General features: G+C 42.2%; 1 protein-coding gene and 1 long non-coding RNA gene across 2 annotated transcripts in view; one reads left to right on the forward strand and one right to left on the reverse strand.

Moving 5' to 3' along the window:
• Positions 1-6976: 6976 nt before the first annotated feature.
• On the reverse strand, positions 6977-7770 carry LOC121276951. Its single transcript, XR_005942768.1, has 3 exons — positions 7626-7770; positions 7218-7451; positions 6977-7119 (listed from the first exon to the last, which is right to left on the reverse strand). It is a non-coding gene; the product is annotated as an uncharacterized LOC121276951 (long non-coding RNA).
• Positions 7771-9168: 1398 nt separating this feature from the next.
• oclnb (occludin b) overlaps positions 9169-12514 on the forward strand; it is a 41006-nt gene continuing 37660 nt past the window's right edge. Inside the window, exon 1 of the mRNA XM_041186921.1 lies at positions 9169-9188. The gene's annotated coding sequence lies outside the window, so the exon portion shown is untranslated. The remainder of the gene's footprint in view (positions 9189-12514) is intronic.

Genomic DNA, 12514 nt, shown 5'->3' on the forward strand with positions numbered 1-12514 from the left:
CTGAAATAACACCATTAAGCGCAGACTTAGGAACCTAGGGAGAAGGGATCTCAAGGTGAAATTGAAACCTTGTGTGGTGGACCATTGTTAAAGCCATGCGAGTGGGAGTGCCTTTTGGAGAGAATTCCAAGGCGAGTCCTCCAAATATGGAGGTTGGAATCCCTTGTGAGACGAAGTTTCAATTAGATTGTTTGACTTGGTGTTTACTGACGTCTGGGTGAGTTCTTGATAAATCCGTGGATTCTGTCTTGGTTGCATCTGTCATTTATTCTGCAGTGTGGTGTGTTCAACCAGTTTGTTAATTCATCCTTACCTGAATGTTAGAGTATAAGATACATATAAATTGTTTTACTTTTCTGAACATGTATAGTCAAGTTTGTTTTTGGTTTGCTCAAAATCTGTGGAATCTTGTTGCTTTATTCCAAAAGCAGGTGCCTTGAGTCTCAACCTGCATCTACTTTTGGGACCAATAACATTTTGTTTAATCAGATCTCACCCCACATTCCCGGGTCTGGCCAAGGATCGTAACAGGAGAGAAACTAGAGAAAGATGCAATTCAATGCTCAAGCAGGGGGAATCTTTAGAAGAAGATTTCCCTTGGTGGGCAAGTGAAGGATAGACTGTGGGAGAGCTGATAAAATGTCCTTGATCTCATTGGTGAAGGTGTCCTTGAGCTCATCATAATTATACTTGGGTCTAGAGGTGGAGGTGATAGGCAAGGGGTTTAAAAAGAGGGACATGCTCTTTCTTCAGCCAAGAGATGAAGTCTGAAAACTCATGGTAATATGTGATGAAACCTACCTACGGTTAACATAGAGTTAGGATGGGGATAGGATTCAGACCAAGAGATAAAATGAAGAGATGTGTAGGTGCAGCACAAGGTAAAAGGGTTGGACATAATTACTTCCAAAAGTTAGAGAATTCTCAGGGTGGTCAGAATTCTGCAGCTTAGAGAGCAAGTACTGATCACTTGAGGCTAAAGAGTCAGGTTATGTTACTTGCTTAACTATTTTGCTTGTTATTTAATGTAATATGTAGGATATTTGCAATAGAAAATACTGTTACTAGCCAATATCTATTAAAGTCAATGTTGTTTGAAACTACTATGGCTAGAATCGTTTGGACGTTATTGTTGTAGGACAAATAATATTTTATACTGACAGGAGCCAACAGTTAGAAAACCTACTTTTAAAGCCCATTTTGCCCATCAGTCCTGTATCAGAAACAATACACAACTGAATCACAAAACTGTTAACAGTGCAGAAGGAGGCCATTTGGCTCATCATGTCTGCACTGGCTCTGTGAGTGAGCAATTCACCTAGTGACAGTCCCTTGCCTTCTCCCCATAACCCTGCATATTGTTTCTTTTCAAATAATCAGCTAATTCCCTCTTTAATGCCTTGATTGAGCCTGTCTCCAGGACATACTCAGGCTGTGCATTTCAGACCCTAAACACTCTCCACACTCTCATTGCATTTCAGACCCTAAACACTCGCTGTGTGAAAAACTTTTTTTCTCATATGACTTTTGCTTCTTTTGCCAATTGCTTTAAATCTGTGTCCTCTCATTTATGATCCTTCCCTGAATGGGAACATTCGCTCACTAACTACTCTGTCCAGACTCCTCATGGTTTTGAATATCTCCATCAAATCTCCTCTCGGCCTTCATTTCTCCAAGGAGAATAGTCCCAACTCCCTAATTGAAATTCCTCATCCCTGGAACCATTCTCGTAAATGTCTTCTGTGCTCTCTCCAATCCCTTCAGATCCTTCCTAAAATGCAGCGCCCAGAACTGTACACAATAAGCTGTGGTCTAACTGGTGTCTTACATAAGTTCAACATAACCTCCTTGCTCTTGCCTCTATTAATAAAGCCTAGGATACTGTATGCTTTATTAACTGCACTATCTTCCCGTCCTGCCATCTTTAACGATTTATGTACATATACAACCAGCTGCTCCTGCATCACCTTTACAGTAGCACCCTTTTTTTATACTCCATGTTCTTCCTACCAAAATGTATCAGTTCACATTTCTCCACATTGAACTTCATCTGCCACCTGTCCGCCCATTCCACCAATTTGTCTTTGTCCTTTTGAAGCTCTACACTGTCCACACCGTTTACAATGCGTCCAAATTTTGAAATTGTTCCCTGTACACCAAGGTCTAGATCCCTTATATATCAGGAAAAGCAGGAGTCCCGATACTGACCCCTGGGAAATTCCACTACAAACCTTCTTCCAACCTGAAAAAACATATGAACATACGAATTAGGAGGAGTAGAACTCTTGGCCCCTCAAGCCTGCTCGACCATTCAAAAAGATGATGGCTGATCTGATTTTAACCTCAACTTCACATTCCTGCCTACCCCGATAACCTTTCACCCCCTAGCTTATCAAGAATCTATCTACCTCTGCCTTAAAGATATTCAAGGACTCTGCCTCAACCACCTTTTGAGGAAGAGAGTTCCAAAGTCTCTCAACCCTCTGAGAGAATTTTTTCCCCTCATCTCTGTTCTAAATGAGTGACCCCTTATTTTGAAACAGTGACCTTGAGTTCTAGGTTCTTCCAAAAAAGGAAACTTCCTTTCCACATCCACCCTGTCAAGTCCCCTCAGGAACTAGTTCTGTTGAAGGGCCATGAGGACTCGAAACGTCAACTCTTTTCTTCTCCGCCAATGCTGCCAGACCTGCTGAGTTTTTCCAGGTAATTCTGTTTTGGTTGAGACATGCTGTTCGATATGACCTGCCAGTCTTTAGGACATTCGGCCTACATACCTAGCATCACACTGGCACTGAAATTTAAATACCACATTGCTCATTTGTGTGATAGGCAGAATGTCTTTTTGGCTTGACGGCAGCATCCTGTTAATAGCAAATACCACTCGTTGCTACAGCAAAGTAGCAGCGTGAAACAGCTTCACCTGTTGCTCAAATTTTTGAAGTACCCTTCCAGGGTAGTCTAGGGTAAACTGAATACTTTTCAGGTCAAAAGTGATGGCCTTAGGCCCGTTCATGAGTTTGCTGATATAGAGTGCAAAATGATCTGATCAGGGTAGCCATGATCCCGTAGGATGCATTTGATGCGCCCTATTTCAGCATCAAGCTTGCATCGTGAGCAAATGGATTGGGCCCTGTTTACAAGGTTGCTGATGACCAATTTTATAGCGTGGAACTGTAAGAATCCCAATGCATATATTGATCGGTGAAGGTTGGTTTATGGTAGACGATGGTAGAAAAACCCCTGGCGGATTTCTCAACTAGTACATCAAGGGATGGGAGCTCATTTGACTGCTCCATTTGAAAGGTGAATTTGAGCACAGGATGGAGCCCATTAAGACATGTAAGGAAATTTTAAATACAGTGAGCATATTATCCACATGTCGGAAATATGCGAGGGATGGGAAGTTAGGTGTCATTCCATTGAAGACACGCTTCTCTCGGAACCCAAAAAAATAGGCATTTGTGAGAGCTGGGCCTAGAGGGGATCCCATGGCAACATCATCTATTTGGGCATACCTAGTGTCATTAAAACTAAACTCGGCTATGTGAGTTGCCGAGTTCATCAGTTAAGTTAGTACTGATTCATGCAATGGTGGTGGGTCTAGATCACCATGATATAGTGCTGCAGTACAAATATCTATGACTTCCTTCAGTAGAACATTGTTGAATAGGCTAGCAATGTCAAATGAGCACATGGACATAACATTGCTATTGATATGCAAGTCCTGTATGGCCTTTGCAAATGTGAGAAATCGTTCACCATGTATGTGGAACATTATGTCAAAACTGATTGTAACAGTTCGCCCAGCCATTGGACCACAATTCATGTTGTGCAGATCCGGTCGTTGATAAGATAGGACATAAAGGGACATCACTTTTGTGTGTCATAGGCACATGTGCCTACGTATGTATGGGCTGTCCATATTATAAAGAGTTGAGGGCTCGGCACTGATCACTGGGGCACACCACTCATCAGATCCTGCCAACCAGAAAATGACCCAATTACACCTACTCTCTGTTTCCTGTTAGCTTGCCATTCTTCTATCCATGCCAATATGTTACCCATACACCATGAGCTTTTATTTTCCACAATAACCTTTGCAGATCGAGGCACCTTGTCAAATGCCTTCTAAGATCTAAGTACAGTACATTCACTGGTCCCCCTTTATCAACAGCCACCTTTTACTTCTTCAAAGAACTCCAATAAATTGGTTAAACATGATTTCCTTTTCACAAAACCATGTTGACTGTGTCTGATTATCTTGAATTTATCAAAGTGCACTGTTAAAACATCCTTAATGGCTTCTAACATTTTCCCCATGACATATTTTAAGCTAACTGGCCTATAGTTTCCTACTTTCTGTCATTCTCCCTTTTTGAATAAAGGAGTTACATTAGCTATTTTTCATCTAATGGAACCTTCCCGAATCTAATGAATTTTGGAAAATTAAAACGAACACATCAACTATCTCACTAGCCAGTTCTTTCGAGACTCTAGGGACTTGTCAACCCTCAAACCTGCAGAAGCTGAGTCATTTTTTGACAGTGGATGCTTAAGCCAGTTGTCTACCATATCATTTCAAGTCTTGTGTCCCTTGGACTTAAGAGAGCAGAGTTGAGGGCCATATCAGGGGAACAGCCAGGATAAGAAAGAGTAGCAGATTTATTGGGGACTAGTGTGTCAAAGAAAAAACCAAGGCTGTGGTTGAACAATTGTTGTGGCAAGGAGAGAGCCAAAGACTTGACAGTGGGAATTTTGAAATTGCAATTTTAAGTGAATTGGGGTGTACTTTTCCAGGAGTGAATACTGAAGGAAGTAGATTTTGGGGGTGGAAAGGGGGGATGTAGGTGGTGTGTGATACAAGGTAGTGATCAGAGATGGCCTTGGGTGATTGATACAATGGGACTAACTAGACCAAGTGAGATGGTCAAGGGGATGGCTATGAATATGGATTGGGGACATTACATGGAGGGAGAGATTTAGGGAGGGTAAGAAGATAACAAATTCAGAGGAGAGAGAGTATGATGAGTTGAGGTCGAGGTTGAAATCACCGAGGATGAGAAATCATTTTGTGCAGAGGCTAAGAGAGGAAAGCAGTGAAGAAACCTATCCCAACCTATCCCTGGCTGGTTTCCCACATTCTAAGTCTGCTAATCTGAGGTCATCTAAAAGTGTGCTGGTGTTGTCCTAACCTGCACCATGTCCTGCTCACCTATCTTCCTGTGCTCACTGACATTGTCTCCTGGTCAAGCAACATCTTGATTTTAAAATTATCATCTTTGTTTTCAGAAACAGGAAAGAGATTAAAAGTTTAGTGCAGAAACCATGTATGAAGTTGAGTTTACTGTCTTCGTGCCAAGGACAGCCTGGGCAGGGTCCAGAAGGGGACATGTCACAGGAAGCATTGCATGACCATAATAAAATCCACCTGATTTTCCTTCTGTTGAAACTCATAGAAGTTCTGTAAGAGGTATGTGAGAATCATGGATGATCTGAGTCTGACATAAGTATCATGAAAATGTTGTAGTTTGTATGAACTCTATTCTCAAAAATAAGTAAACTGGTTGTAAGCAATAGTCTGGAATTTGGTGTTTCATTAAACTTCATTATGAATCTCCCATTTATAACCCAACTCCTTCCAAATCAATGAAATAAGAACTTTGTGTAAATGTTAAAATAAAATTTGCAGTTAAAACAGTAACTCTATATGTATGCAAAGTAGAAACAGCTGTATTGAATACATATTTGGTATATATATCGGTAAAAATGCATTCATTCTCAATTGTCGAAGTCTCATCTCAGAGTCAGATGTTGTGGATTCAAATTCCATTCCTGAGACTTGACCACATAATCTAGGCTGACACTTCAGTAGATCCAAGGGAGTGTTGCACTGTCTGAGCTGCTGTCACTAGCTTGGCCTCAACTGAAGTATTGCATCCAGTTCTGGGCACTACACTTTAGGAAAGATGTGAAGGCAGAAAAGATGTGAATGCATTAAAGAATGATTCCAGGGATAAGAGACTTCAGATGCTTCGAAAGATTGGAGAATTAGGAAATGTTTTTCTTGGAGAAGAGAAGGCCAAGAGGAGATTTGTTAGAAGTATTCAAATTCATAAGGGGTCTGGACAGAGTAGACAGGGGGAAACTGTTCCCAAAGGGGAAGGATTGAGAGCAAGAGGGCACACTGGCAAAAGAAGCAATGGAGACATGAGAAACACTTTTACACAGCTGGGATCTGGAATGCGTTGCTTGAGAGTGTGGTGGAGGGAGGTTCAATTGACAATTTCAAGAGACAATTGTATTATTATCTGAAAAGGCAGAATGGGCAGCGTTTTGGGGAGAAGGCAGGGGAGTGGATTTGGTGAATTGCTCATTTGGAGAGTTTACACAGACACAATGGGCCAAATAGCCTCCTTCTGTGCTGTAACCATTCTGTGATTCTCTCTTTTGAATGAGGTTTTAAACTAAGGCTCCTTTTGTCCTCTGTGGTGGAAGCAGATTCCCTGCCCCCTCCATTTTAAGCACATTGTTTCTCGTTGCGGGTAAAGTATCTGCCACAGTCAGGCAGAGTCCTCATCAGAGATAAATATTGGGGGCTTCTGACACAACTAGGATCCCGACACAGTTTTAATTGTGCATACCCTGCTGGTAATAGCTAGTGGCTGATGGGGTGAGGGTTAGAAGAATAGCGAGTTTGTCCTCTGGCTTGACACGCTCGCACACTGCTGCTCACTGAGCTTCAGACCGCTCTACAATTGAACTTGTAGGGGGAAATAAAGGAACGTATTAATGTTCTGTGTGCAAGATATGTAGTACAGACTAAATTATAGTGCACATCCAGACTGTATGGATGCAGATGACATTGTTCACACTCTGTGATATCTATCACTTTTAAGGATGCTTGGTGTGTGAACTGGCACAGTTTTTATCTGGAACATTCAGAAAATCATACCTTCTCATCTACTGGAATGTAAAGCACCTCCGCATGTCCACTTGCCCCAACTGTACGAATAAATGCGGGTACAGCTTCAATCTGTGCAGGCCTGGGCAGGGTTGTTGCTCTGAGAGGCATGGTCATGGGTTGCAGTGTCCGCACAAGCGATTGCAGTGGTCCTCAGGCTGCAACAGAAAGCAAGAGAAATTGTTAAGCTTATAATGACCCCTCAGCACTAAGATAGCTGTTGCATAAAGGTTGCAATTGTCTAAACATATATTACTCTGCGTGCAGGTGCTGAAAAATTGGTTCTGGAGTCTGCAGTTGAGCCTCGATAGCTTCTCCAATCTTTCCTGGAGGCCTTGATTGATCACGGAAAACTCCACCAGCTTCTGCTGGAGAGCTGCTTTCTCTGCCTCCAGCTGCATTGCTGCCCTTGAAGTAGCTTTATTAATCTAGATGGTGGGACATCACGCTTCTCAGCTTGGGCAGCATATGTTCAGGAAATCTTATCCTTCTATCAGAAAAAAGAAATTAGATGTTAACAAGCTTGTTGGCATTTTTGACATGAGCATGCTTACAAGTTCCATGTACTATTTGCTTTTAGGTATATAATTGTTCATGTAGGTTTGTAAGAATACAGTATTAGCTAACACAATGATAAACAATGAGTAGAGAGCTGCACGTGTACCCTGTCACAGTAGCATCCTCTAATGCCCTCTTTACTTGAAGGGTTGAGAGATATATCGTCAGCACAGGTGTCACTCTCTACAGTGGTATCCCAAACCTTTAAGATTCAGATGAGTGGTGATTCTTTCTGCTCCTTGAGGCCTTCATGGGACTCTGCAAATGAAGAGAGAAAACCTCAACATACCTCAAAGACACACTTAATTTGCAACGGCTTGAGTACAAGGTTTCAACTTTTTCATTGAGATTACTTCCAAGCAAAACGAACTGTGCCTTATAAAAGATATTGTTCTGCAGCCAGTTCTCCTTCCCCAAATCGTAAACGATCAATGCGCTGGCACTCGCCTGGACCCACCTTATCTTTGAGTCATGTTGGGTCTTAGGATCAAACTTTTTAATGTTCTCTTTAATTGACACAATCCTGCAGACTTGCTTATCATCCAGGATTCAGAGTGAACTTTGCTGCACCGCTCATTCTTGGTTCCTAGAGATATGGATTGGATTGATTTCAGAAACCATGGCAAAAACAAGCTCTTTTGTCCTGAGTTGCGAAAAGCATGTCGCCATTTTCCCCACTCTATATTGGGGGGGGGGGGGGGGGGGGGGGGGGGGGGGTGGCGGCGCTAGAGGTGGGGTAGAGATTGTGGGGGTGGGGCTGGTTGGGGGTGGGGAGTGGGGAGGATGAGAAGGGTGGTGGGGTGTGGGTATGGGGTGAGGTGGGGTGTTGGGGGGTGAGGGTAGTTGGGGTTGGGGGTGGTGGAGGGTTGGGAGTGGGGCAAGTGTGGAGGAGTGTGGGGCAGGGAGACGAAGTGCGGGGGTTTAGATGTTGTGGTGGGGTAGGGAGAGGAGTAGGAGGGAAACAAAGGGTGGGATGGGGATGGGGGAGGGTGAATAGGGGGGAGAGGGCAAAGGGGAGGGGTGAGAGGAGAAGGGGCAAGGTAAGGACTGAAAGATCTTGCCAGAATTACAAAGTCAGTTAAGTGTAAAGAGGATGAGAGAAAGGCATTCACTGGTGTTCGGTGAATTGACAGAGGGAGCAATATAGGTAGCAGCTCAAGTGGCTAAGAAGCACTGGCACCTATACTGGTGACCACTCAAAAACTGGAAGCTCCTACTGGTTTCCGAAGAGTCCAGTAGAACTGCCAGTTTATTAGCAGCTTCCATTAAAATCCAGTTGAGACCAGTTAAGCACCAATTAGTGCCAGTTCAGGCTTCAACTGGTGTGAACTGCTTTTTCCTTCTGGATATTTCCAACATTTTCTGTTTTTATCTCTTGAGCACCAGCAATATAATTCACACAGAAGAAAGTCACCAAGGAAATACTCATTCATGTAAAAAAAATTTGATTGTGGGTTAGAAATGTGTAGAATAATTCATTGTTAGTTTTCAGGTGAAATTCCAGGCGTTGAGATCCGCCCTTGGACAAGAATGTTCTTTGTTCAGTTGCAAAACCAGAGTAGTACAACCAGTTTAGCAACAGTTCTAAACTTAAGGGGTAAGTACTGGAAATCTAAAGTAAGCCAGAAAATGTTGGACAAACATATCAGGCTCTCCAGCAGCTGAAAAGGTAGGTTTATAGTTTAGGTAGAGAACCTTTGTAGAACTGCCACAAACCTCTGTAGGAAGAGCAGATTGATAAAAAATAGTTGTGCAAGAGAATAATGGAAATTAAGAATTGGGAGTGGGGAATGAGGCTGTTAAATGGGTACAAAAGGTTATTTTGTCAGTGAACAAGGCCATGTGAGACAAAATGATGCAAAAGCTCCATTCAAAGCTTTCAGAAGGGTTTCCATAATCCAGCTGCCTCATTGTATCAGGAGTGTTTGGTTGGTGACTTTTAATGGATCACTACATGCTGGAATACAGTAATATTTTTTATATAGATCAAATTCTGTTAGGAAGACCTCAGTAACCTCAAAATTCCCATCAGCTTCCCCAGGTTAGGAGAGAAGAGATTCTTTGTTTGTCCATCATGTGATCTTCCACAACTGCTTTGATATGAACTGTCGCTGAACTTAATTGTTACACGTAAAATGCAACCGTGTTGAGATGTCCAAATAATTTAGCATGCAAACACATAAACAAATGCTGGATTTTAAACCAATATGTATTTTACAATAAAAACAGAAAATGCTGGAAACATCCAGCAGGTCAAGCGGCATCTATTGAGAGAGCAACAGAGTTAATATTTTAGGTCACTGCCCTTTCATCAGAAATAGAAAATGCTAGAGAATTAACAGTTTTCAAGCAAGTACAGAAGCAAATGGAGAATTGTTGTGCCTCAAGATTCTGCTGAACTTCATTGGAACATTGTAGGAGGCTGAGGACAGAGGGGTCAAAGTGGGAGTGGGACAGAGAATTAAAATGACAGTCAAGCAGAAGCTCAGAATCATACTTGCAGACTGAATGGAGCTGTTCATCAAAATGGTCACTCAATCTGCATTCGCTTTCCTCAATGTAGCAGAGACTGCATTATGAGCAGCGATTACTAACTTAGACGAAGTGTATGTAATCTGGAAAGAGTATTTGGAGATCTGAATGCTGGAAAGGGAGAAAGTAGTGAGGGGCAGTGTTGCATCTCCTACACTTGTACAGGAAAATGCTGTAAGAAGGAGACGAGTGTTGGTCATGATGGAACCCATAGATGAATACTGTGGAGGGAACATTCCTTTCAGAAAGGGGGGAAGAAGATCTGCTTTGTTGGGCATGGTGCTGGAGGTGGCAAAGATTGTAGAGGATGATCAATTAAATGTGACTTTTAATGGATCAGGAGACCAGGAGAGGGACAAGGGAAATTATGGTCCTGGGAGGGAAGGAGATGAGTAAAGGCAGAAATGTGGGAAATGGGGTGGACACAGTTAAAGCTCCTGGCAGCCATAGTGGAGGGGAATTTTCATATCAGGAGAAAGGAAATAGTAATATGGAAGGTGGTATCATCAGAACAGGCTTGACAGAGAAACTGGCATAATGGAATAGAGTCCTTACAGGAGGTAGAGTGGGAGGAGGAGTCATTAAGGTGACTGTGGGAGACAGTGAACTTATACGAGATATTAGTTGACAGCCTATCCCCAGAAATGGAAATAGTGAAGTTGAGGAAGGAAAGGGGAAGATCTGCAAATGGATCATTTGAAGGTGGGGGAGGGATGGAAAGGAACAACAAGGTTAATGAAATTTTCCTGTTCAGAGCACAAGCAAGAAGAATGGAATTACATAGACTATGGATGAGAGAAACAGGGTATTCAGCCCAACCAGTCTGTACTGCTGTTTCTACTCCACATAAGTCTTCTCCCATTCCATGGAACTTATCTCAGCCTCTCATCATATCTTTCAATTCCCTTTCACATAAGAACATAATAAGAACATAAGAACTAGGGGCAGGAGTAGGCAATTCAGCCCTTCAAGCCTGCTCCACCTTTCAATACGATCATGGCTGATCTCATTTTGGCCTCAACTCCAATTTCCTGCCCACTCACCATAACCTTTCAACCCTTTACTAATTAAAAATGTGTCTATCTCCTCCTTAAATTTATTCAGCGTCCCAGCATCCACTGCACTCTGAGGTAGTGAATTCCACAGATTCATGACCCTTTGAGAAAAATAATTCCTCCTCATATCTGATTTAAATCTACCATCCCTTAGCTTAAAACCATGGCTTCTCGCTCTAGAATGCCCCACAAGGGGAAACATCCGCTCCACGTCTACTTTGTCTATCCCCTTTAGCATCTTATATACCTCAATTAGATCTCCTCTCATCCTTCTAAACTCCAGCGAGAATAGGCCTAAACTGCTCAATCTGTCCTCATAAGGCAAGCCCCGCATCTCTGGAATCAATCTAGTGAACCTCCTCTGAACCGCCTCCAATGAAACTACATCCTTCCTCAAGTAAGGTGACCAAAACTGTGCACAGTACTCCAGGTGCAGTCTCACCAATGCCTTGTACAGTTGCAACAACACTTCCCCATTTTTATACTCTATTCTTTTAGCAATAAAAGCCAAAATTCCATTTGCCTGCCTTATTACGTGCTGTACCTGCATATTAGCTTTCAGCAATTCATGCACTTAAGCATTTGAAGTTTCTCTCCATTTAAATAATAAGTCACCTTTTTATTCTTTTGACCAAAATGGATAACCTCACACTTATCCATGTTAAACTCCATCTGCCAAATTTTGGCCTATTCACCTAACCTGTCCATATCCATTTGTAAATTTCTTATTTCTTCATTGCAACTTATTTTCCCACCTATTTTGCTGTCATCTGCAAATTTAGCTATAGTACCTTCTATCCCTGAATCCAAGTCATTAATATAGTTTGTAAATAGTTGGGGACTGAATCCTGTGACACCCCACTAGTCACAGCTTGCCATCCAGAAAAATACCCATTTATCACGACTCTCTGCTTTCCGTTCGTTAGCCAATCCTCTGTCTAAGCTAATATATTACCCCTAACTCTGTGTGATCTTATCTTGTGTATTAATCTTTTGTGCGGCACCTTATCAAAGGCCTTCTGGAAGTCCAGATATACTACATCTACAGAATCCCCATTATCCAATTTGTTGTCACAAAGAACGCTGGAAAATTAGTCAAACACTATTTACTCTTCATAAAACCATGCTGATTCTAATCGATTGCATTTTGACTTTCCAAATGCCCCATTACTACTTCCTTAATAATAGATTCCAACAATTTCCCAAAGACAGACGTTAAACTAACTGATCTATAGTTTCCTACTTTCTGCCTCCCCCCTTTTTGAATAAGGGTGTTATATTAGCATTTTTCCAATCCACTAGAACCTTTCCAGAATCCAGGGAATTTTGGAATATTATAGCTAATGCACCCACTATCTCTGCTGTCACTTCCTTTAAGACCCTGAGATGTAGGCCATCAGGTCCTGGG

Source organism: Carcharodon carcharias, chromosome 4, assembly GCF_017639515.1.
Source record: "Carcharodon carcharias isolate sCarCar2 chromosome 4, sCarCar2.pri, whole genome shotgun sequence".
NCBI lineage: Eukaryota > Metazoa > Chordata > Chondrichthyes > Lamniformes > Lamnidae > Carcharodon > Carcharodon carcharias.